The sequence below is a fragment of the Phascolarctos cinereus genome, unplaced genomic scaffold, assembly GCF_003287225.1.
Source record: "Phascolarctos cinereus isolate Bilbo 61053 unplaced genomic scaffold, phaCin_HiC Scaffold_4;HRSCAF=312, whole genome shotgun sequence".
Classification (NCBI taxonomy): Eukaryota; Metazoa; Chordata; class Mammalia; order Diprotodontia; family Phascolarctidae; genus Phascolarctos; species Phascolarctos cinereus.
In genome coordinates, this window is record NW_027555847.1 from 235,316,338 (window position 1) to 235,341,307 (window position 24,970).

Consider the following 24,970-nt stretch of genomic DNA (forward strand, 5'->3'; position numbering starts at 1 on the left):
ATGTGATTGAGGCATACCCAATCAGTGATTAAGACTAAGAAAGAAATAAGGCAGAGAATGGCCTCTTTCACATAGTTAAAAAAAACAAAAACAACAACTCAGTCGGGGAGGGGAAGACCTTCAGGGTTTCTGGCTAAAACAGAAACAATTGCTTTTTATATTCACTCTGAGCCAATCAGGGACCAAACAATGACCAAGTAGGGCTTGGCCTTGGACCTATGATTGGCCAATCAATGAGAGCCCGGGTGATTTGGGTTTAAGGCACCCGCAGGTAAGGGTATGATACTCCATGTGGACAGAGAGAAGGGGAAAGAAGAAAGAGAGAGAGACTCACAGAGAGAAAGAGAGAGAGAAAGCAAAGAAGGAAGAAAAAAGAGAGAGAGGGAAAGCAAGCAGACTTCAGTCTGTGTTCAGACAAGATCAGTTCTTTCTGTGAGGTGGATAGCAGTTTTCATCTTGAGTCCTTTGGCATTGTCTTGGATCATTGTATTGCTAAGAATAGCCAAGTCATTCACAATTCTTCATGGTACAATACTTCTGTTACTGTGTACAGTGCTCTGGTTCTGCTCACTTCGTGTCTTTCCAGGTTTTTCTGAAATCATCCTGCTTGTCATTTCTTATAGCACAATAATATTCCATTACAAGCATATACCACAACTTGTTCAGCCATTCCCCAACTGATGAGTATCCCTTCAATTTCTGATTTTCAATTAGCACAAAAAGAATAAATATTTTTGTACAAATAGGTCCTTTTCTCCTTTTTTTATGTCTTTGGGATACAGATCTAGCAGTGGTATTGCTGGGTCAAAGGGAATGCACAGGATTATAGCCCTTTGGGCATAATTCCAAATTGCTTTTTAGAATGTTTGGATCAATTCACAGCTCCACCAACAATGCATTAGTGACCCAGTTTTCCCACATCCCCTCCAACATTTGTCCTTTTACTTTTATATCATATTAGCCAACCTGATAGGTGTGAGGTGGTACCTAGGAGTTGTTTTAATTTACATTTCTCTACTCCATAGTGATCTAAAGCATTTTTTCATATGACTATAGATAGCTTTGATTTCTTTGTTTGAAAATTGCCTGTTCATATTCTTTGACCATTTATCAATGAGGGAATTACTTGTAATCTTGTAAATTTGACTCAGTTCTCTATATATTTGAGAAATGAGGCCTTTACCAGAGATATTTGCTATAAAAAAATTTCCCCCCCAGTTTTCTGCTTTCTTTCTAATTTTTGTTGCATTGGTTTTGTTTGTGCAAAAACTTTTTAATTTACCTGGAAAGACTTACATGAACTGATGCTGAGTGAAGTGAATAGAACCAGGAGAGCACTGTACACACAAGTACCAGCAACATTGTGCAATGATCAACTATGAGAGATTTAGCTCTTCTCAGTAGTACAATGATCCAACACAATTCCAAAGGACTCATGATGAAAAATGTTGCCCACATCCACAGAAAGAACTATGGAGTCGGAATACAGATTGAAGCATACTATTTTCATTTTGTTTTTTGTTTTTGTTTTTTCTTTCTCATGGTTTTTTCCTTTTGTTCTGATTCCTTTCACAAGATGACTAATGTGAAAATATGATTAATATGATTGTATAACTATATCAGATTGCTTGCTGTCTCAGGAGGGAGAAAAATTTGGAACTCAATCTTATAAAGGTGAATGTTGAAAACTATCTTTATATGTAATTGGGGGAAAATACTTTTAAATGAAAAAAACTTGAATTTTATATAATCAAAATGATATATTTTACATTTCTTAATACTCTCTTATCTCTTGTTTGGTCCTAAATTCTTCCTCTTCTCCATAGATCTGACAGGTAAAGTATTCCATGCTCTCCTAATTTGCTTATAGTATCACTCTTTGTATGTAAATCATGAACCCATTTTGACTTTTTCTTGGTATATGGTGTGAGAGATTGGTACCTAGTCCCTGCCATACTGTTTTCCGGTTTTTCTAGCAGTTTTTGTCAAATAATAAGTTTTTGTCTCCAAAGCTTGGATCTTTGGATTTATCAAATGCTAGATTATTATGGTCATTTACAACACTGTGTTGTGTATCTAATCTTTCTACCACTCTATTTCTTAGCCAGTACCAGCTTGTTTTTTTAATTACTGGTTTATGATACAATTTGATATCTGCTATGGTTAGTCCACCTTCCTTCACATTTTTTTTTCACTGATTCATTTTTTCATTGATTCCCTTGATATTCTTGACCTTTTGTTCTTCCAGATGAATTTTGTTATTTTTTTCTACCTCCATAAAATATTTTTTGGTGGTATGATTAGTATGGCAATGAATAAGTAGATTAATTTAGGTAGAATTGTCATTTGTATTATATTGTCTCGGCCTACCCATAAGTAATTAATATTTTTCCAGTTGTTTGGATCTGACTTTATTTGTGTGAAAGGTATTTATTAATTGTGTTCATGTGGTTCCTGGGTTTGTCTTGGCAGGTAGACACTCAAGTATTTTATATTGTCTATAGTTACTTTAAATGGAATTTCTCTATTTCTTGCTGCTGGACTTTGTTGGTAATATATAGAAATGCTGATCATTTATGTGGGTTTATTTTGTATCCTGCAACTTCCCTAAAGTTGTTAATTATTTAAGTAGTTTTTTTGGTTGATTCTTTAAGTATACCATTATAACATCTGCAAAGAGTGATAGTTTTGTTTCCTCATTGCCTCGTCTAATTCCTTTGATTTCTTTTTCTTCTCTTATTGCTATAGCTAGGATTTCTGGTACAATATTGAATAATAGTGGTGATAATGGGCATCCTTGCTTCACCCTATCTTATTAGGAAGGCTTTTAGCTTGTCCCCATTACAGACAATGCTTGCTGATGGTTTTAGGTAAATATTACTTATCATTGTAAGGTAAATTCCATTTATTTCTATGTTCTGTATTGATTTTAATAGAAAAGGGTGTTGTATTTTGTCAAAGCCTTTTTCTGCATCTATTGAGGTAATCATATGATTTCTGTTGGTTTTGTTATTGATATGGTCAATAATGCTAATAGTTTTCCTAATATCAAACCAGTCCTGCATTCTTAGTATAAATCCTACCTGGTCATAGTTTATGATCTTTGTGATATATGGCTATAATTTCTTTGCTTGTATTTTATTTACAATTTTTCATCAATATTCATTGGGAAAATTTGTCTGTAATTTTCCTTTTCTTTCTTTACTCTTCCTGGTTTAAGGTATCAGCACCATATTTGTGTCATAAAATGAATTGGGAGGATTCCTTCTTCCCCTGTGTTTCCAAATAGTTTATTTAGTGTTGAGATTAATTGTTCTTTAAAAGTTTGCTGGAATTAGTTTGTGGATCCATCTGGCTGTGGGGATTTTTTCTCAGGTAGTTTGTTGATGCTTGTTCAATTTCTTTTTCCTCTTCTTTTTTTTAAAGTGTTTCTTTTTTTTTTATTTTAGACTCAAACACCAAAACTCAAATGTGCAATAGAGAAAGGAAAAAGAAACATATCATAAACTTAAATATAAAGTAAGAAAAGAAAAGGATGTCATGTGCACAGCACAACAGAGAGGATTCAAAATACATAGCAATAAATTTCCATTTCAACAAAGTCTGTATAATAAATATTAAGCATTGTGTTGAGAGCTGTCCATCTGTATAATAAATATTAAGCATTGTGTTGAGAACTGTCCATCGTTTCTTTGCTTCCTTGTAAGTTTTCTTTTGTTCTCTGCTGTGCAGATTTTACTTTGTTCTTTTCTTCCCCTTCCTCCTCAAAGGTTACAACAAGTGTGGATATATTTCTATATAGATGTGGATATATACATACATATATACACATACATATATAGACATATACTTTCCCTAACAACAAATTCTACTCCTGATCTTTGTTTTTATGTTTGTGTGTCTCTCTTGTTTCCTCTCTCTCTTGACTCTTCTACTTTACTTCTACCCCCTACTTTGCCCTCCTGTTACTTAACTTACCCCCCCAGGTTCCCTCCCTTATCCTCCCATTCCCATTGATCTAAACAGCTTTCTATACCCCCCTTTAACTTATTCCCTCACCTTCCCCTCTAGAGATCCCACCCTTCTTCTTTCCCTCCTCCCTGTGGTCTTAATGTTTATTTCTTTCTGAATTTAGAAGACTTTTATACTCTTCTAGATATATATGTATTGCCCCCTCTTGAACCCATTGCCAATGAAAGTAAATTGCCAGAACTAATAGCCCTCTTCCCCTATCTAATTCTTGTGTGTTGGTTTTTCCTCCCGCACCTCATTTGTATAAGATAATTACTGTTTTTAGCTGTTTTACTTTTTAGCTGGTTTTGCTTTTTAAAGTCATATCCTACTCCGGTCTACCTGAATCTTTATTACGAATTACCCAATTACTAATAACAGTATTAGACATATGTTTTACATTTTACATGCATTAAAGGTAAACAGTCTATCCTCATTGAATCCCTTGTAGATATGTCTTTGGTATGTACCTTGTATTTCTCTTGGCTCTTGTATGTCAGATCTTCTATTAAGTTCAGATTTGTTTGTTTTTTTAACAAAGTCCTGAAAGTGTGACCGTTGATTAAATCTCCATTCTTTTTTTCATTCAGAATTATGCTTAGCTTTACTGGGTATGATATTTTTGGCCAGAACCCCAGTTCTTTTGTTCTTTGATGTGTAGTGTTCTAAGACCTGTGCTCCTTTAGTGTCACCACTGTTAGGTCTTGTGTGATTCTAATTATGGCACTACCATATTTAAATTTTTTTTTTTCTTGTTGCTCTTAATATTTCACCCTTGAACTTGAGGGTTTTGGAATTTGACTATAATGTTCCTATGAGTTTTCCTTATAGGATCTCTTTTAGATGGTGATTGATGGATTTTTTCTATTTCCACTTTCCCCTCTTGTTCTAATGCTTCAGGATAACTTCCTTTAATTATTTCTTGTATTATTGTATCAAGATTCTTTTGATCATAGTTTTCAGGTAGTCTGATTATTCTTATGTTTTCTTTTTCTAAGATTGGGTTATTTATGTGTTCTATCTCCTTTTCTATTAATCTGGGCAATTTACATTTTTGTAAATATGCATCCATTTCATTTAGATTGTCTGATTTATTGCCACATAACTGGGCAAAATAGCTCATAATAATTATTTTAATTTCCTCTTCATTGGTGGTGAATTCAACCCTTTCGTTTTTGATGCTGGTTATTTGGTTTTCTTCTTTTCTTTTTTAAATCAAATTAACCAATGGTTTATTTATTTTATTGGGTTCCCTCCCATAAAACCAGCTTCTAATTTTAAATTATTGATTGTTTCTGTAATTTACTCTTTGATCCATTTATTCTTTAGGATTAGATTATTTAGTTTCCAATTAATTTTCAATCTATCTTTCCATGGCCCTTTATTGAGTGTAATTTTTATTGCACTATGATCCAAAAAGGATGCATTTAATATTTCTGCTTTTCTGCATTTTTTGGTAAGGTTTTTATGCCCTAATACATGGATAGTTTTTGTGTAGGTGCCATGTACTATTGAGGAAAAGGTTTATTCCTTTCTATTCCCATTCAGTTTTCTCCAAAGACCTTGTTTTTATCTGATAAGATGTTTAATGTGTTTATAAATTTATTTCAGCTCTTCTGGTGACCAGTTATGAATTCTATATTGCTTAAACCTAATAGTTACAGAAGTAAAATACCTAGCACCCCTAATTATAAGAAGTTTATAGATCAGTTTATGTAAGTTCTTAAATTTGTTCAGAATGATTTTCTGTGTAAAGTAATTTAGAGATTTATTCAACTGAATGGAATACCTTGACCAGAAATGGGGATTTTTATGTTTCAAACCCATAATATTGTTTATGATATTGTGCAGATATATTGTTGGGGTCAGAACTTCTTTCTAATCTGGATGTTGCTATATTATGAGCTTAACTGTTAAAAAAGAAAAAAGGAAAAAGAAAAGGTTTGCAAACTATCAATATTCCGAAGTACTTGCTTATAGTAAAGAGGAACTTTCATCTAAAATTATTTAGCTCTCATTCATGAAAATTGTAAGACTATTGGTCAAGTTATTAGGGATTATTTTGATAGTACTAATCTAATTGGGCATATTTTTGGCATTGTTTCACTTAGAAAAACTGAATCTCCTTCCCATTGTAAACACTTAGAGAGGGGTGGCACTCAGGAATTTGTTAGGGTACTTTGGGGGTTTACTTATGATACTTAAAGATAGTTTATACCAATTTAATTTTGATAAATTACAATTTTAAGGATTAATTTTTGCCTTAAGGTTGAATAAGAGATATCTGTAAGCTTAGAGGTTTCCAACTAATTTACTTTATTGGATTCTAATGACTGCCTTTTAACATCAGGGTAAATTTTTAAGCCGTTTCTATTTAAGAAAGAGAAATACTTTTAGGAAGGAATATGTAAGTAAAAAAAATCTTTTGTGTACATATTTAAGTAAAGATCTTTTGTGTGATTTTTACAAGGCCTGACAAATTTTATTTGTAAGCCAATTTATTGCAATAATTTGATGGTATTGATAACAGTTGTATCCAGTCCTATAGTGATTAGTGAGACTTTATTGTTTGAGGAGAAAATGGGGGGTTTCTTTTTGGAGGGATGGGGAGTCAGGGGAGATTCTGAATATTCTTTTTGAGCTTCATTCTTAGGTTTGTTGTGTCCTTGGGCAACCTTAAATGAGACTTCAAGAAAAAATGCCAGTACTTCAATGGGAATGACTTCTGAAATCTAAGACCAGTGGATATCTATCTATCCCTGGGAATAAGGTTAAGAGAGTGACCTTAAGAAAGCTAAGATTGGACTGTCTTAATTCATTTTCCCATATGACATATTTGCCCATTTGGTTCCATATACTTGGCTACTTATAATCATTCTGAGCCTTGAGCATAGGTGTTTAGGAACACTATTGATGTGCTAAATTCAGATCCCTGTTTTCTTCCTCTAATAGCAGATATCTCTGACCAGGGCAAGATAAGTTGTGGTTTTTTTATGATGAATCTCTTAACTGGTATCAATGTGAGATTATAGTCAATACTTGTTATCAAGGCAATGTGATCCTTGAGAACTGAATCTGCCCAAAGCTATGATTATTGGAACTTGCTATTTAAGATCTTATGGGACTAACTGATATTATTCTGAGTGTGACTCCAGGCATGATTGTCAAGGAGTGCTATTAAGCCACTGATCCTTGATGCCAGCAGTCCCATGGGGTTGACATCATTGAATTGCAGGTGGAGTTCTCATGGGAAAGGGTTGGGAGAAGGACTCATGGCATGAACTGAGGTAGAAGTCTTGTGACTTGATTTCCCCAGTATGATATTTCCTCTTGAATGGAAAATATCCCACCTGGCTGACTTTAAACCTGACTCAATGCCGTTGGTTACCTTGACTCTTGTGTGGAATTAATAAGAGAACATTTTCTCTTACTGTATAACTATGTCCTTGGTTCTTCTTTTATGGCAAATTTCTGTAAGCATGATAGGTGTTCAGTATAAACAATAATAGATCTTTATCTTTTAGGCTAACACTAGAGCACATCTGAGCTACTATAATGAGATACCCAATTAGATTAGCCTTATCAAAATAACCCCTAATAAGATACTGTAATAAGGTACAAGATCTGAGCTATTTAGCCCAAGAATTTTAGTCCTTTCTATAATTCTAAACAACTAAGTAGATGAGTATTTGGCCATGTCATCTGTCTGTTACTCACTCTATATTTGTGTATAAGATAAGGACCTCATTTTTCAAAACAATATAAGGTTAAGTGGGTATTGATACAACATTTTATGGGACCAAGCTATATTCTATAAATTTTTAAGGCTAGATCAGAAACATTTTCAGTTTTGTTTCAAGGAAAGAATTTTACTGCCATCAATTTCTTTAGAGAGTAAAATTTGTGGAATAGCTTGTGTTACCTAAATGGGAAAAGTCCATTTTATTTGGGTTTATTATTTAATTTGAAATTAGCACCTGGGTATTAAGTGTGTCTTGAAGTTCAAACATGTTTTATTGTAAACAACTTACTTGATATGCATGGTTTTTGAAACTGATCACTCAATGTATTTATATATCCCATTCCAGAGCCTTTTGTTACAATTGAAGTTAATATGGCAACTTTTAAATGAATTAATTTTTGTATTAGAGGTCATCATCTTATAAAAAAATGTTCCTTAGCAAAATCTCATTATCCTAAGGGGGAAATAAGTAAATAACTAGATTTTGGTTTTGGTGAAAATTTAATAATAATAAGATCAGATAATAATATATGTCAAATGTAAGAATTAGTTTCAAATTTTTTTGATTTTTCGGTTTATATTTGAATTTCCTAAATATATCAACATGATAATTTGCTAACCTATGTCACAAGGGAAATATAGGAAATAAACTGAAGTTCCTTCCCTTTCTGAAACTTGAATCTGAGGTGAAGTACAGAATAGATGACCACCAGCAGTTAAGTGATGGTAGAGTCTATGCCAATTTAAAAGGCACCTTGTAGTCTTTGCCGCTGTAACTATATTGGCAGATATCAAATTCATAACTAATAAGGCCTCATTCTATAAATCAGATCCTCATCGATTCTTTTTAGATTTTTTTTCAGCATGTTTTTGGCCGTATAAACATACCTAGCTTAGATAAGGATAGGAGCAGCAAGGATTATGGAAAAATATACATTCTCTGGTTCATAATTTAACGTTCTTTTAAGGTTTGAACTAGATCTTACTATTTGACTTGGTTATTAACAAAGCAAGCTTGAATTGTGTTGACCTTTTTTATAAGAGATTTTAACAGAACAAGGGAATCTCTACAACGGACCTAAACCTGAGGGACAAATCCACTAGGAACTCCTCTGAAACCCTACCTATTCCATAATGCCTAAGAGGAGACACCAGTGGACTACATTAGCAGATGTTCTCAGAAACCATACAGCTTTATGAGATGTCCAAGCCCTAAGATATGGACTAATGAATGGACAAATGGGAGTAGGGTACCCTTCCCTTTTTGCTTTCAATGAAAGGGACCCTTCCCTTTTTACTTTTTCCCTGTTTCCTTGTTTTGTGTAATTCCTGCTTGTTTACTTGACAGTGTCAAAAGTGGATTTTTGGAATAACATGTCAAGTTCTGAAATAAATCAAAGCCATGAGTTGAGAAATAAATAGTCTTTAATTGAGATAACAGGGTAGCAAGGGGATGTCTCATAAGTGCACAGCACAATGGATTTCCTAAGCAAGGGACTCATGAAAGGTTCTTTATAAACTTTTAGAAGGGCAGGGGGAGCAGGTAGTATTAGATAGCAAGAACTAGTCATGAGACCCCAGTAGCAAGGAGAGCCACTTCTTTTTGGCTGTTTTGCCCTTCATGCTGAGAATCCTAACAGAAGGGTGTAAGGACATTAGCAGTGAGATCCAGCTTAAGCTAGGCTCCTTTACAACACACTTGCACAACTTGACAGTAGTTAGGGGCCAAAATTAAAACAGGCTAAACTTCTTTGGGCTCAGATAGGTTAGACTGGAGAAAGAGTGAGGGGTGGTTGGTTGCCTTGGGTAGAGTAACAAACAGGAGAGTATGTACAGTGGCAATCCTACATTTTTTGAGGGCTGCTGGAAATCCTTGGGGGGGGGGGCGGCTTCTTGTGCAGGCCTGCTTTACTAGGTAAAATAGCTGGGGGGACTTAGGGAGTGGTTCAGCTCAGCCTAATCCAGGTAAATATTGTAAGAGTAGGAATACAAAGACATTGCTGAAATTTTGACATTACCGGGATCATTGAAGGAGTGGCAAGTAACATTTGGTATTAACAATTTTCTGTCATTATACTAAGTTATATTAACAATTTTCTGTCAAGCATAATTGACTCCATTTTGTGCTATATTTGTGGTTATTATATAAATGTACTGCTCTTATAGAATGACTCCTTCGGCATCTCCTTTCCCCTATTACAATCACAATTATAAAAGAACTCAGGAGTTTGAATGTTGTTGTTATTTAGGTCATGTCTTCCTGAGCCCATTTGGGGTTTTCTTAGCAAAGACTGGAGTGGTTTGCCGTTTTCTTCTCCAGCTCATTTTACAGATAAGGAACCGAGGCTAACAGTGGTTAAGTGACTCGTCCAGCTAGTGAGTGTCTCAGGTGGCCCGAGATCTGAACTCAGGAAGCGTCTTCCTGGACTCCGCCCTGCACTCTATCTATGGGCCCCCTACTGGCTCAAGGACTTTGAATAGTTCCTAGAAACTCATACACTTCTCTTTATTCTATTTAATAAGGCACAGCAGTAAGCTTAACAAATGTTAATTAACTGACTCATAAAGAAGTTGTTCTTTTCTTTTGTCTGTGTAAATGTCTATGCTAACGTAACAATTCAAGCTTCCTTTTTATTTTTCTAAAGTACTTCTTCGCAGTCTAAGTGACCTGTCTGCTCAGTGGAGAGACAATGTGCGCGCGTGTGCGTGTGTGTGTGTGTGTGTGTGTGTGTGTCTGAGATCTGTGGAATATTGAGACACGTGTCCATTACCTGCTAATGGTGCATCATGCTCTTGAATGGATAAATAAACTTCTGTGTCCTTAACTGTCTAAAACCTGTGCTGACTTTTGTGGAGTGGCTAGCAAAGACCCTGAAAATTCTTGCAACATTGGTAATTTTATTGGTCAGAGTTAAGTCCTTCAAAGTTGTTTTTCTTTATATTGTTATTGCAAAAATTGTTCTCCTGGTTTTCTAACAGCTTTACTCTGCTTCAGTTCATGCAAGTCTTCCAAGGTTTTTCTGAAACCATCCCCTATGTCTTTTCTTGCAGCATAATAGTATTCATCACATTTATATACCATAATTTGTTTAGCCATTCCCTAATTAAAGGGAACGAACCTAGTTTCTAATTCTTCACCACCACAGGAAGAACTAATATAAATTTTTTTTTTGTATATGTGGATCCTTTTTTCTCTTTCTTTGATCTCTTTGGAGTATAGGCATAGTAGTAGTATCACTAAAGCATAGTTTAGAATCTTCCAAATTGCTTTCCAGAATGGCTAAACCAATTCAAACAGCAATATTAATATTCCTGTTTTCTCATGTCAACCTGAAAGTTGGTTAAAAAGACAACAAGCTAGGTGATAAGTAAATCCGCATTGTTTATTCCCCTAAATTAGTGACATGTATATGTGATAAGGTCTAGAGGTTTAGGGGTGCTGGGACTCCAAGATCACGACACCAAGTCTCTGCTTGAATGAATTCAACCCAAATCTTCTTTCAGCGAGACAAACAGTTTATTAAGCAATAAACCATACAGGCCAAACTCTTAAGGAATCTGAACATTAGTGACACCCATAGGGACAAGAGGGCGTGAGAAAGTCTCAGCTTTTAAATGGGGTCCAGGGTGGATCTTATATACACTCTGGGTGACCATAGGAGGGGCTGGGAAAAGGCTCTTGGTGACTTAGGGAGAATTCTGATTGGAATCTCTGAGAGATTGACTAGACAATGGGAATAGGTAATGAAGGGAACTGGAAGGAAGAAGTTTGAAAGGCATCTGAATAAGATCAAAAGGTGGGGCTAGGGCTTTCAAAGGAAGATAAGGAGAGTTGATAAGGAAAAGCCATTAAGTGGAATATAGGTAGCCATTTGAGACCAGAGTGAGGTATAAAAAAAAAGTTTAAGGGTTTTCTGGGGCCCAAAGACAAATGGGATCCAAATTTTTTTTGAGGCAAGGGGCAAAGGTCTCAGCTTAGGCCCATACCCCATCACATGGAGCCAGAGCTTTAACTCCGACTGACTCAAGCAATTTTAGGAGGACATTTAAACCCTGACTCAGGATGTCTGTGTTACTCAAAAAAATATAGCCTTTTTAACATATAGCATGGAAAAGGAAGTTTCTTAGTTGAACAGGTTGCAAATACAATAAAATAGGAGAGTATTGAAGTGTCAATTGAAATTATAAATCCAGGATATCTGTGTTTCCCCTACATAACATATGTCCATAGGATACCAAGATATGAAAAGTCTTACTATTCAAGAGAGTGTCTGGTCCCAGGTATCCTGTCCTTAGTGATCACAAACAGGAAGAATGCTGGTCAGCTCCAGCTGGTCCTGCAATTGCAGACACAGGAAGGGGTATTTTTAGTTCACTCAGAGAGAAGAGATTAATTCAGGTTTTTTGCCCTTATTGGGGTTCAGTTGATCTTAAATGATTATCATCCACAGCTTCCAATCTTTAACATTTTCCTTTTTTGACAACTTTGCCAATCTAATGGGTGTGAGGTGGAGGGCATAGTTTCAATTTGCTCTCCAGAATGGCTGGATCAGTTCACAACTGTACCAACAATGTATTAGTGTCCATTCAAAATGAGGGCCATCAGAGATTAAAGAGATTAAAAAAATTTTTAAAAAGATTTTAAAAACCAAATAAGAGTGATAAAGGATAAATTAGGAAAATAAATTAATGCTGTGCAAGAAAATTATAAAAAGAGAATTAACAGCTTGATAAAAGGTACAAACATTACTGAAGGAAGTAACTTACTAAAAATCAGAATTGGCCAAATTTTGGTAAAAGAGACACAAAAATCTGAAGAAAATAATTCCTTATTTTCTTTTTCTTGCCTTAGTAGTGGTAATAATGGACATCTTTGTTTTACCCTGATCTCACAAGAAAAAACTCTAATTTTCTTCATTACATGTAATGTTTGGTTTTGGACATAGAAAAATACCCCATACTATATTAAAGAATGGTTAATTTATTCCTGTGATTTCTAAAGTTTTAAATAGAAGTGAGTAGTAGATTTTGTCAAAAGCCCTTCCAGCATCTATTGATATAATCATGTGGTTTTTTATTATTTATGTTATATCATGGTTTGTTATAATCTTCCTTACAATGAACTAACCTGGTGTAGATCCAACTTGGACATAAGCATAAAATCTTTATAATATGTTGTTGTAGCCTTCTTGTTAGTATTTAATTAAAAAACTTTTTTTGCATCAGTGTTCATCATCTTAGTCTATAGTTTTCATTCTCTGCTTTGTCTCTACCTTATTTAGGTGTCAAGACTGTATTTATATGATAGAAAGAGATTTTGGGAGGGTACCACCTTTTCTCATGTTTGCAAACAGATAATGTAGTATTTGAATTAACTTTTTTTTGAATACTGGATATAATTCACTTATAATCCACCTGGCCGTGGAGTTTTTTCTTTGAGTTCATTTAAGACTTTTTCAATTTCTTTTTCTGACATTGAGTTATTTAAGTATTCATAAGAATTCATCTATTTACTCTAAATTATCAGTTTTGTTAGCAAGTACTTGGGAAAAATATTTTCTAATAATTTCTTTTATTTCTTCTTCAGTAGTTTTAAGTTCTTATTTTCTCATGGATTCATTGACTTGTATTTGGTCCATTCTAATTTTCAAGGAATCTGTTGCTTGGATAAGGTTTTATATCACTTGTGCAAGCTGTTAATTCTCTTTCTAATTCTTTCTTCCATCTCTCATTTTCCCCCCCAATTTTCTTCACCTACTACTGTCATTTTTCCCCAATTACTTCCTCTACTGTTCTCATTTCATTTGTAAAATCACTTTTAGCTTTTTTTTTTTAAAACTCTTGCTTCTTGTCTTCCAGGAATGTTTGTTGAATTTGTGCACAACCAGTGTTTTTCTTTGAAGAGTTTCAAAGTCATTCCCGTTTTCTGGTTTTATGTCTCGAGCATCATTGTCCCCAAAGTGGCTCTTAATTTTAAAATGATTCAATTTTTGAAATTAAAATTTTCACACAAATTTTCAAGGCCGCTATTATAGCAAAAAGGAAAACATCTATAAATTATAGATGAGTTTGGGCAAAAGTATTTGTTGCAGTTTTCATATCTACTTTTTCATGGCCTGCACAGTCACTAAAGCTCTAAGAACACTCAATCTATATGGAGATCAGTGCTAGAGCCAAGAAGTCAAATACAAGTTCTTAATTTTCTTTTATCTGTGGATTATTTCTACAATACAAAACTAACTCCTTTTTTTTTCCACTTCAAAAATGAAGAAATGACACTATTCAGTCTCCACTTTATCATTTTGTAAGTCTGATGTTATTGACAGTCATTTTTAGAAAGAAACCAGACCTCGTTGTTTGTTTTCTCATCCTTTTTGAGTTATGTCCTGATGCGTGAAATTTATTCCTTTAAGTGTTTAGGAATTTACTAGCATTATGTTTGTTTGTTTTTTAATCTATACAAAATATGTTTATATACAAATAGACTTAGATAACAAATTAGTTATAAGTGGACTTACTTAACTTAGATCTGATTCAAAAATCTATTTTGTTCAGGGACAGCTCTTGCCATTATGGAATTCTTACAGGAAGGACATCCCTGAAAACGACTTTACCAAGAGATTCCTGAGGGAATGCTAATCATAAGAAATTGTATACAATACCTTTCTTCAGTGTTTTTAAAGGACCACCAGGTGTCAGCATAAGCTAAGCACAGCATGGCATACAAGCCAATGGGTTTATAAAATTGTTTCTCTTGTCCCTTAGTATAAAATTTAACAGAAATCTAAATTATGAGTATTCCTATCTATGTCTAAGGAATATAAGCCCTGATTTTAGAACTTTTTAAAAACTGCTTATGTCTTTTCATCGTGTTTGCTCAGATATAAAACTTTCTTTTTTTTTTGTTTTACACTGTGTATTTTTTTTTTCTGGTAGAACTGTTAATTTGTTACTTGGAATTTCCCATGAGGGTCTTATTCTGAGGTTATTGGTTGCTTGTGTTATGGTGGGATTCCAAACCAGCCACAATTAATATAATCACAGAAGGCCCAATTACCCGAGTCGACTCATCAGTTTAAAGTGTAAATCAGGTTTGAGTAAGTCCTTAAACAGTTTGAGAGGATGATAGTACTTTCATCCTGTGAAGACGGAAGATGAAGCCACACAAAAACATTTTGTGACTGGTCAAAACAATAAGACATTCTTCTGGGCCAGTGTCTAAAAATAGCAGTCAGTTAAGTGGTGAGACTGAATCTGGTGGTGGAAGAGTTCTAGTTTAGAAGATTCTAGCTCAAGTCTTGGACCCTAGGTCCTGGGAGGGAATCATTAATCACACACAGAGAAGAACCTACTGTCCTTGCTAGACAGTCTTTGTAAAATTCTTTTGCCATAAAGCTAATTGTCTAGCTGATTGTTAGAGGGAAGGACATTGGTGGGAAATTGTAAGCAACGTTATTAGATGTTACAAGAAACCTAGCCTGTGGTGAGAGCAATTTCCTAAAGCCCCATTCCATTTAGGTGGGCCTAGTTTTTCCTTAAAAGATATGGAAACAGTCCTCAAAATTTAATTGCCTCACAAAACTAAGGCTGTTGCTGTGGTTTTCTGAGCTCCAGACCCAACTTGATGCCACAGGCAATACAGAAGCAAGGGAACTGAGCTTAGATGTATTAACTTAACATCCCACATGAATATCCTTGTTGAATATTCCTCTTTTATAGCTAAATGGATCTCCTTTTGTTAAGTCAGAGCATCTGTAAATATTTTATTTTGTTCCAGTATCAAACCTGATGGCCTGGTCAGCCCTGGGTTTCTATTCTGTCTATCCCTAGAATTCTGAGACCCAGTTGGAGACCCAGTCCAACAATGTGAATGGGAGCTGGGGAAGAAGCCATCAAAGGGAGTCTACACTTGTATTAGCAAAAAAAAAAAAATTTGTTGCTCATTTCTGATTTCATGTAACCAGTAAACTCTGAATATCATTCTCTGTAGTCAAAGCAGAAACAAAACCTAATAATGTATCATATAGTACAAACTCCTTATACCATGTAGATGTCCACATGTCCTTGAGTAACCAGGAAATCAACTGGTACTTTTGTCAAACATACTAAAATACATATATGCATATATAGATAGATAGATAGACAGATAGTTAGATAGATAGATAGATAGTAAGACTTAATTCTTAATAGAAAATCAGTTTCTGAGAGAGACAACTCAATTTGCTTTTTAAATCAAATATAACTAAGTAATCATTTAGTCACATAGCCATATATAACTAAAAGTTACCAAAGGCATATAATTTTATTTGAATAATTACATACATAGTATATGTAGTACTGAATATATGGAATATATTTCATAACTATACATTTTCCAAAGCTATTTTACAAAAAAATCTCTGTCAATAATTCTCTTTAAGGATATTGAACTCTTTGTGGGAAGTGACAAAAGTTTGCTGTTTTTGTATTAGGACTTTAATTTCTCAGGACCAGGCTGAAACAGATATCACTGCTCAACAAGAATAAGATGAAAAACCATCATTTTAATGGGTAACTAATTTTACTTATTTTACATATTTGTTTCTGATTATACCATATAAATGTCAGTTATTTAAGTTACTACTAAATTAGCTAAAACATTTTTTAAAATGTGACCAACTGGACTTGGTGGTCTCCTTTCATTTTCAAATAGAAAAACTTTGCTTTCTGCTTGTAAAGCATTACAGATCAAGAACTTTTCCAACAAAGAAAGTGTATCATTACAGATATTTCTTAGTTTGGTCTCAATTTTCTCTCTGTATTCTTGGATTATCTGCTGGTTTTTCCCCCAGCATTTTCTGTCTTTTGTTCGATACTTGAAATGACTCTCCAAGATGACCTTTGGGCCCCGATGACATTTTAATAAGCAACAGAGAGAAAGAAGATTCTTCTCCTTAGTGGATAATTCTGCTTCTTGCTTTGTTACAGACTTGATGCAGGCTGCCATGTCATGATAGCTCTCAAACTGCTCAGCCAATTTGACCTTCTGCCTCAGCTCATTTTTATCCATGACTGAATAGTCTGTGCCAGCAGTGAGTAGCAGCAGCAGATGGACATGGGGGTTCAGCAATCTCTGGGTGGCAGCAGTGGCCCACAATTTAGTGATTTTGAAGGGATAGTTTGAAATTCTTTCCAGAATGGTCAGACCAAGTCACAGTTTTACGAATAATGCATTGGTGTGTCTGTTCTCCCGCAACATTCCTCCTTGTCTACAACCCCTATCTATACACGGTGGTCAATTTCCTTTTTTTTTTTCTTTCATCTTTTCCAGTTTGGGGAAATTGAACCTCATAGTTGTTTAATTTGCTTTTCTCTATTTTTACTGACTTTGAACTTTTTTTTTAAATATGGATGTTGGTAGCTTACTTTTCTTCTTTTGAAAACCGCCTGTTCATATGTATTGACTTTTTCTCTATTAGGGAATGGTCCTTGTTCTTATATATCTCAGTTCTCTAGATATCCTGGATATCAGATTTATATTATAGAAACTTGCTGCAAAGTCTTGTTTTCCTCAGGAAACTCTTTCACTTCTGTTTTCAGCTATATAGATTTTGGGCAAAAGCTTTTCAACTTCATAAAATCAAAATTGTATATTACTACCATGTTACATTTGAGATCTGGTACTAACTAGTTTTCTTCCTTTGTACTTTTTTTGAGGATTTTTGTGCTTGAGTTTTTTGACATTTTTTTCCCCCCTCCAAATGAATTTTGTTATTGTTTCTAGCTCTATAAAGTAATTTTTCAGTAGTTTGATTGGTATGGAGCTGAATAAGTAAATTAATGATGGTAATATTACTGTTTTTATTATATTGTAGTGGCCCGTTCATGAGGAGCTAATGTCCCTTCTGTCTTTATAATCAAAAGAATGTTTTGTGTTGTATTCATGTAATTCATGTGTGTGTTTCATAGTTCTCTTGAATGGAATTTGTGTTTCTGTTTCTTTTTGCAGAGTAATACATAAAAATACAAAAAAGGCTGATAATAATCATTTGTTTTATATCTTGATACTTTGCTGACATCATCTAGCAACATTTTATCTCTTAGCCAAATGCAGAGGCAGTGAAGTTGTTTCAGTTAATTTTTAGTTGACTCTAGTAGTCCTTAAATAGACCATCTTATCTTCAAAAAGTAATGCTATTATTTCCTATTTGCTTAATGCATCAATTTTTTTTTTCTTATTCCCATAACAAGTATTTCTGGAACTAAATCAAGTAACAGCAGTGAAAATAGAAAGCCTTGCTTTCATCCTGATTTTACTGGAAAGTCAGACAGCATCAATTAAGTGCTTACAATGTGCCAGCCACTATGGGGATACTAATAAAAACAAAGAAGGCTCTTGCCTTCAAGGAGCACACATCCTAATGGGGGAAGACAACACATGAAAGGGAACAGAAAAGTAGGGGAGGAGTGTAGGGGAGGAGGAAGGCAAAGAAGATACCTATGCTTATTGGCAAAGTCAGGAGAATCAGAAGTATAGAGGGGAGGAGAATGAAAAGCCAAGGTCTGTCCCCAAAGTTGAGGCCCTGAAAGGAATTTACCAATGGGAGAGGGGGGCTGGTATGGCAGAAGAATGTTCCAAGGTGAAAAGATCTCAGGCACCAAGGGAAGTCCCAGGGTTAGAAGGTGCTGAATCATGGTGGGGAAGTCTGGGGGAGTCACAGACATGACTTATTTTTCTTACTAGCTTATAATTCTAGGGAGAGAGGGAAGGGGAGGGATTGATGGAAGGAAGGAGAGACAAAGGGAAGGTGGGAGGAAGGAGGTAGGAAAAGAGGGGAAAAGCGCTATTTTGATTGATACCTTGATCCTCAAGTGCTTTTCTACCTTCACTTATCTTTGAAGGAATTTGGGTTAGCATAGATTCCATTTACCTCAGCCTTCTGTTTATTGTTAAGTGAACTCTCTTTGAAACATAACTCCCAAATGACTAGAAATTTAACAATAAGTAAGGATCTCTTTCTGTCTATATGCTTTTTTAGTCTAATGCTTTATCTCCACAGCCAATAACAGTCGAGTTGAGTTGTTCTATTGGAGCAAGCCACCAAGCCTGGGAAGAGGAATTTCAGAGCAGTTAAGATGAGAGCCCAACAGCTGGCTATTTGTATTAGTTTGGAGTGGGCTGACTAATGCCACAAGTAAACACTTCTGAAAAACTGACCACTTTAACCAACGCTTGAAATGTGACTATTAACTCTCTGAAGTACTGCTGGAAACTCAACCTGAAATCTCCTCCCAGGGTAATTAATTCGCAGAGAGAAACGGTGCCCTGAAGCAAGGCACAACATCTGTACATAGGTACAAAAGAGAAGCATGATTATGGGGAGACATTTTATGTATGCATTTAAGCTTCAACGTATTTTTAGCAGCACTTGTAGAACTACTTACTTACTTCTCCCTGAGAAGCTCCTGGTGAATTCAAGGACCTTAGCAGTTTGACTCCTATCTACTTTATTTCAGCTTCTGTCCTGAACAAACCTTCAGATCCACACAAACTGGTCTACTGCCCTCAAAGTTCTTCCATGTTCATTCAAGTACCTTTGAACTTTCTTTCAGGCTCAGATCAAGTAGTCCTTCTGCAACAGACTTTTCCCTTGTGCTTCAGTCACTCCTCAGACCTCGTTTTTACTTCTGTACTGTTGTAACTATAATAATTGGTAACACTCACCTGCCATATTCGGCAAATAATCAGTAAACACTTATTAGGCTCCTGTTATGTGCTAGGCATTGTAATAGCCTACTGTGTGCAAAGGACCACTACAAATTTACGTTATAGAATTGGCATCTCACTGTAAATGTTATACCTCCCTGATTCATTCACTATCCCAATCACCACTGAAGCTTTCCAAATCTTTTCATCCCTCCTCAAGCCTCCTGGGGCTTTCTCCTACTCCAACTTCTCAGCTGAAAACTTCACTTCATATTTCACTGAAAAAACTGAGGCAATTCACCAAAAACTCCTTTTTCTCCTCTGCTCTTCTCATATCATGCCACTGTCTCCACCTTCACCTATGTCTCTTCATCCTCACTCCTGAAGAGGTGGCCCTTCATTTTTTTTTTTGTGAGACAATTGGGGTTAAGTGACTTGCCCAGTCACACAGCCAGTATTTTGTGTCTGAAGCTAGATTTGATCTCAGGTCCTCCTGACTCCAGGGTAGGTATTCTATCCACTGCACCACCTAGCTGCCCTGGCCCTTCACATTTTGAAGGCAAACCCCTCTACCTGCATGAGTGTTCCCATTCCATCCTATCTTTTCAGCAGATTGCCCCCACTGTCATCCTGACTCTCTCACTTATTTTTATTATCTCCCTGTCTATTGGCTGCTTTCTTAATGACTATAAAGATGCTCATGACTCCCTCATCCTAGAAAAGCCCACTCTCAACCTGTCCATCTCCACAATCATTCGATATCTCTTCCATTTTGTAGCCAAACAACTTGAGAAGATTGTCTGCCATCAATGCCTTTGCTTTCTCTCCTCTCATTCTTTTAACTCTCTGCAGTCTGGCTTTTGACCTCTTCGTTCAACTGAAACTGCCCTTTCCAAAGTGATCTCCTAATTGCTGAATCTAATGACCCTTTTTTCAGTCCTCATTCTCCTTGACCTCTCTGCACTTTGACTCTGTCGATCACCCTCTTCTCCTTCATGTTCTCTTCTCTCTAGGATTTTGTGGCACCACTCTCTTCTGGTTCTCCAACACCCCCTTCTCCACTCTGACACTACCAACCACGTTGGTTCAGGCCCTCATCACCTCATGTCTGGACTATTGCAGTAGTTTGCTGGTTGGTCTCTCTGCCTTAAATCTCTTCCTTTCTTAAATCTCTGTCAAATTAATCTTCTTAAAGCACAGATCTGACCATACCATTCCTTCATTCAGTAAATTCCATTGGTTTCTTATTACTGCCAGGATCAAATATAAAATCTTGTTTGGCATTCAAAGCCCTTCACCTGGCCCCCTTCTACCTCTGTAAGATTCTTACACTTTAATCATCTCCTCTCCTCCCCTCCCCCAACCCCATACTCTGGCCTTCTTGCTATTCCTTTTTTTTTTTTAAATTTAAATTGATGGAAACATTTATTGAGCACCGATTACGTGCAGGACGCTGTTGGCACCATGATAGGGAGATACAAATATGTGTAAGACATAAGAGAGCAGTATGTAGTAATGGTTTTTAAAGAATTTGAATAGTTTTCAAGATAGTTTTAAATGATTTAACAGGTAGTTCTTCCAGTTTCATACAGTTTGTCAATCATGGCTTTAGACTTTAAAAAGTATTTATTGTGTCTGCTTTAAGAAAACACGCCAGCAAAAAAAAAAAAAAGGGCTTTAAAGATAAGATTCATGGATTCTTGATTTGTCACGGGAGTGTTTGTTTAAAAAAAAAAGAATAAAACTAAAAACCAATTGGTTTTCAGTAATCCTTAAAACAACAAAACTTTCCCTTTTTAAAAAAGGAAATTATTTTGCTTTTTTCTGACTTTCAGAAATTTATCCCTTTACTAGAGTTTAGTTTCTTTCTCTCTTTTTATTTGATTGGTTTTTAAGATTTCTTTGAAAATCCTGCCTTCTGCAGTGACTAAGCAGGCACGGCAGCATCCCCTTGCTGCTAACTTCCTTAAAAATTTACTTTAATGTTGTTTTATCGGCATTAGTACTGAAGAAAACTTGTGAAGTGTTTTATTTGAGCCTTATAACAACCCTCTGAAATTAACTTACAGTTATCTCTGTTTTGCAATAGTAATGTATGCTGAAGGGCGAGAAAATTTAGTAACTCTGACCTTCAGTAGCAGGGTAGGGAATAGATGAGTTGTCCTTAGTATGTGAATGTAATCGTTTTATGTGTCATGCAGCTTTATTAAGCAGAGTGAATAGGATGTAGTGCTATGAAAATTGGAGGTTTGGGGTTATTTGAAAGGTGGAATAGATTTGTTCTCTTGTATTCTAGAGAGGACAGAGAAATGTGTAGGGAGCATATTTTGACTTTGTCTAAATTAACTTTATTAGAGCTCTCCAAAAAATTGTAATGGGCTGCCTTTCAGTGAGCTCCCCATGATTAAAGCATTCTTTTCAGGGTATCAAAGGTATTTGTTTTTTTTGCTTTGGTAGGGATATTAAAGCAGTTGGACCTCCCAGACCTCTTCCGTCTCTTGAGGAAAAACTGTTAAAAGTTATAGAAACAATTTGAGTAGGTAAAAGGAGATGGATTTTGTAAATGGTAAGAGTAGCTATGTAGTGTTTTTTTATACTCTATTTTTCCAGTTTGAAAAATTAATGAGAACACTGTATTAAACTTTTTGCTTTTCTTTTTTTTTTTAAAAAAAGGATAGTTCTTCACCTCTAATAATTTGGTAGCTTTCCTCCCCTAAACTTAATGTTACCTGTATCAGTTATTTTTGAAAAGGACCATAGGCTTTAGTAACTGAGCCAACTTGTAGATAATTTGTTTAGCAATTGTGTTCCTGACTTTAGGCATTATTTTTGATGTGTTAGCTTCAGGTAATAGATGTAAAGTCACAGTAAAATTGGAATAAGTACAATTTTATTTGTATATTTGTTGGGTATTAAGTATCTTTTTCTTACATAATTTTAACCTTTTAGCTGTGCACTTGATTTATTTTGAATATCCTGGAACTGGAAGCCAGGTTCAGGTAATTCAAATGCTTTTATGAGTACTTCATACTGTTTAGAACCAAGGTATGCTGCAAACATAGTCTGCAGCATTATGGGAAAGACCATCTTTCTAATGACAGGTCGAGAGACTGTGATCCAGTAAGTCCAGATATTTCCTTTCTGTGGTAGTGGAGCTGAATTGTACCTGGCTGCCAGAGCACCATTTATTGGTATAGCCAAAACAACAGGGTAGAGACCCCTGATTATGAGACCAACCATTCCACCTCTTATAACAGTACAGGCTTCACAGCTTAGATCACCTGAACTCAAAGGTAAACTTACAGCACTTTTATAAGTTATGCAGGTTGACAAAAATGGGAGAATAGGCATTGAAAGCTAATGTTACACGAACATGTGTCACATTTTGAAAAAACTATTTGCTATTAGGCCACAGAAAGCTGCGTTTAGTCCAGCATAAGCTGATCCAGTCATAAGTAAATTCTGATCCGATTCTGGAAGTTGTTCCACTTTTCTGGCTATGATTTCACTGATTCTTAATCTTCTTTCCATATTTTCTTGATTATGTTCCATCTTGAGGCCTGGTGCTCCGATCTGGTAGTGAAGTCGCGGGAGCGGCCTCCACTGCAGCTCACACTCAGCATAACGTGGTCGGTCTGCCTCTGGGCGCCGCCATGTTTACCCTTCCTTGCTATTTGTCACACGAGACTCTTGCCCATTGGCATTTTCTTTGTCTGTCATCTTTCTTCCTTTCTGCCTTCTGGCTTCTTTCAAGTCCCAGCTAAAATTTTATCTTCCGTGTCAAGTTTTTCCTGATTCCCCTAATGCTAGTCACTTCCCTTGCTTGATTATCTATAATTTATCCTGTATATATCTTTTTTGAACTCAGATCCTCCTGACTTCAGGGCCTGTGTTCTATCCACTGCACCACCTAGCTGCCCCTATATATCTTTTTTGTACATAATTTTTTTGCATGTTGTCTCCTCAAATAGACTGTGAGCTTCTTTTTTTTCCTTTAAAATTTTTTGTTTTATTAATTTACTTTTAGTTTTCAACATTCACTAGACTGTGAGCGTCTTGAGATGGGACTTTTTTTTTTTTAACCCTTTCTTTGTCTCCTCAGCACTTAGCACAGTGCCTGGCATAGTAGGTGCTTAATAAATGTTTATTGACTGACAGATTAGGCCTCAGGGAAAAGGAGAATTTGAAGAGTGGCTGCATTCATAATCTATATTGTACTATTACTTATCCTCTTCCAGCTTTTCCATTTATGTTCTTCCTCTCCAACTATCTTATAAACCTTTTAAAGGCCTTATACATTTCTGTATCCCTCAAAGTCTAGCACATTTCCTTATACCTAGGGATTAGATATCAAGAGATATTTCTTGATAATAATAATAATATGAATAATTAATCTACCTGTCATTTAAAAAATTCTTATAAGTTAATATTTCAGATATCTTCCTCCATCTAGTCATATGTGATTGTAAAGTTGATTTTGTGAACCCAAGTGTAAAGCTTTAAATTTATCCCTAATGACTATCATCTTTTGAGATTTAGCCCACTGTTCTAGCCTGTCAAGAAATTTTGGATGACTGTGTCATCCAGTGTGCTAGCTCCCTTTGCCAGCTTTGTGTAATCTGCAAACATGATGATGATATGGCTTTATCCACATTATTGATAAAAATGTAAAATAGTACAAAGACAAGCACAAATTCCCAGGCTACTCAACTGGGGACTTCTTGCCACTTTGACATTGAATGATCAACAACTGTTCGTTGAGTCTTTCATTTCAACCAGTTCCCAAACCATTTATTTGTATTATTGTCTAGTCTTCACCTCTCCATCGTTTCCATAAGAAAATTATAAAATACTTCATCAGATGCTTTGCTGAAATCTAATTAAACTATCTCTATGGCACTCTTTTGATTCTACTAGTTTAGTAACCATGTCAAAAAAAAAAAAGGAAATAAAGTTAGTCTGGCATGACCTATTCATAATGACGCCATGCTGCTTTTTTAAGAGGCCTCCTTTTTAATATGTTTACTCATCATTTCCTTAAGGATACTTTTTATAATTTTCACAGAAATCAAAGTCAGACTCACTGGCCAATAGTCTATAGCAGACCTGCACAACTTGGCAATAGGTAGGGGCCAAAATTAAGATAGGCTAAACTTCTTTGGGCCACAGATAGGTTTTTAGTGGCTCACTTTCCAAATAAAGGTATAATTAAGGATTAAACTATTTTGCAAATAAACCATATAAAAAGGAATATTTCAATTAATATAAATTAATTACACTTATTACTTAAGATTTTTATTTAACATGAAATCATATTAATGTTAAAAAAAATTGCTAAGCTAGCAGACTTCAGAAAAACCTGGAAAGACTTGGATGGTCTCATGCTGAGTGAAGTGAGCAGAACCAGGAGAACGTTGTACACAGTAACAGCCACGTTAGGTGATGACTAATACTGATAGACTTAGTGCTTCTCAGCAATGCAAGGATCTAAGACATCTCCAAAGGTTTCATGATGGAAAATGCTGTCCACA

The 24,970-nt window shown here is 35.4% G+C and overlaps 1 pseudogene; it reads right to left on the reverse strand.

Moving 5' to 3' along the window:
- Positions 1 to 22,081: 22,081 nt before the first annotated feature.
- On the reverse strand, positions 22,082 to 22,805 carry LOC110223815 (transmembrane protein 126A pseudogene; annotated as a pseudogene).
- Positions 22,806 to 24,970: the final 2,165 nt, after the last annotated feature.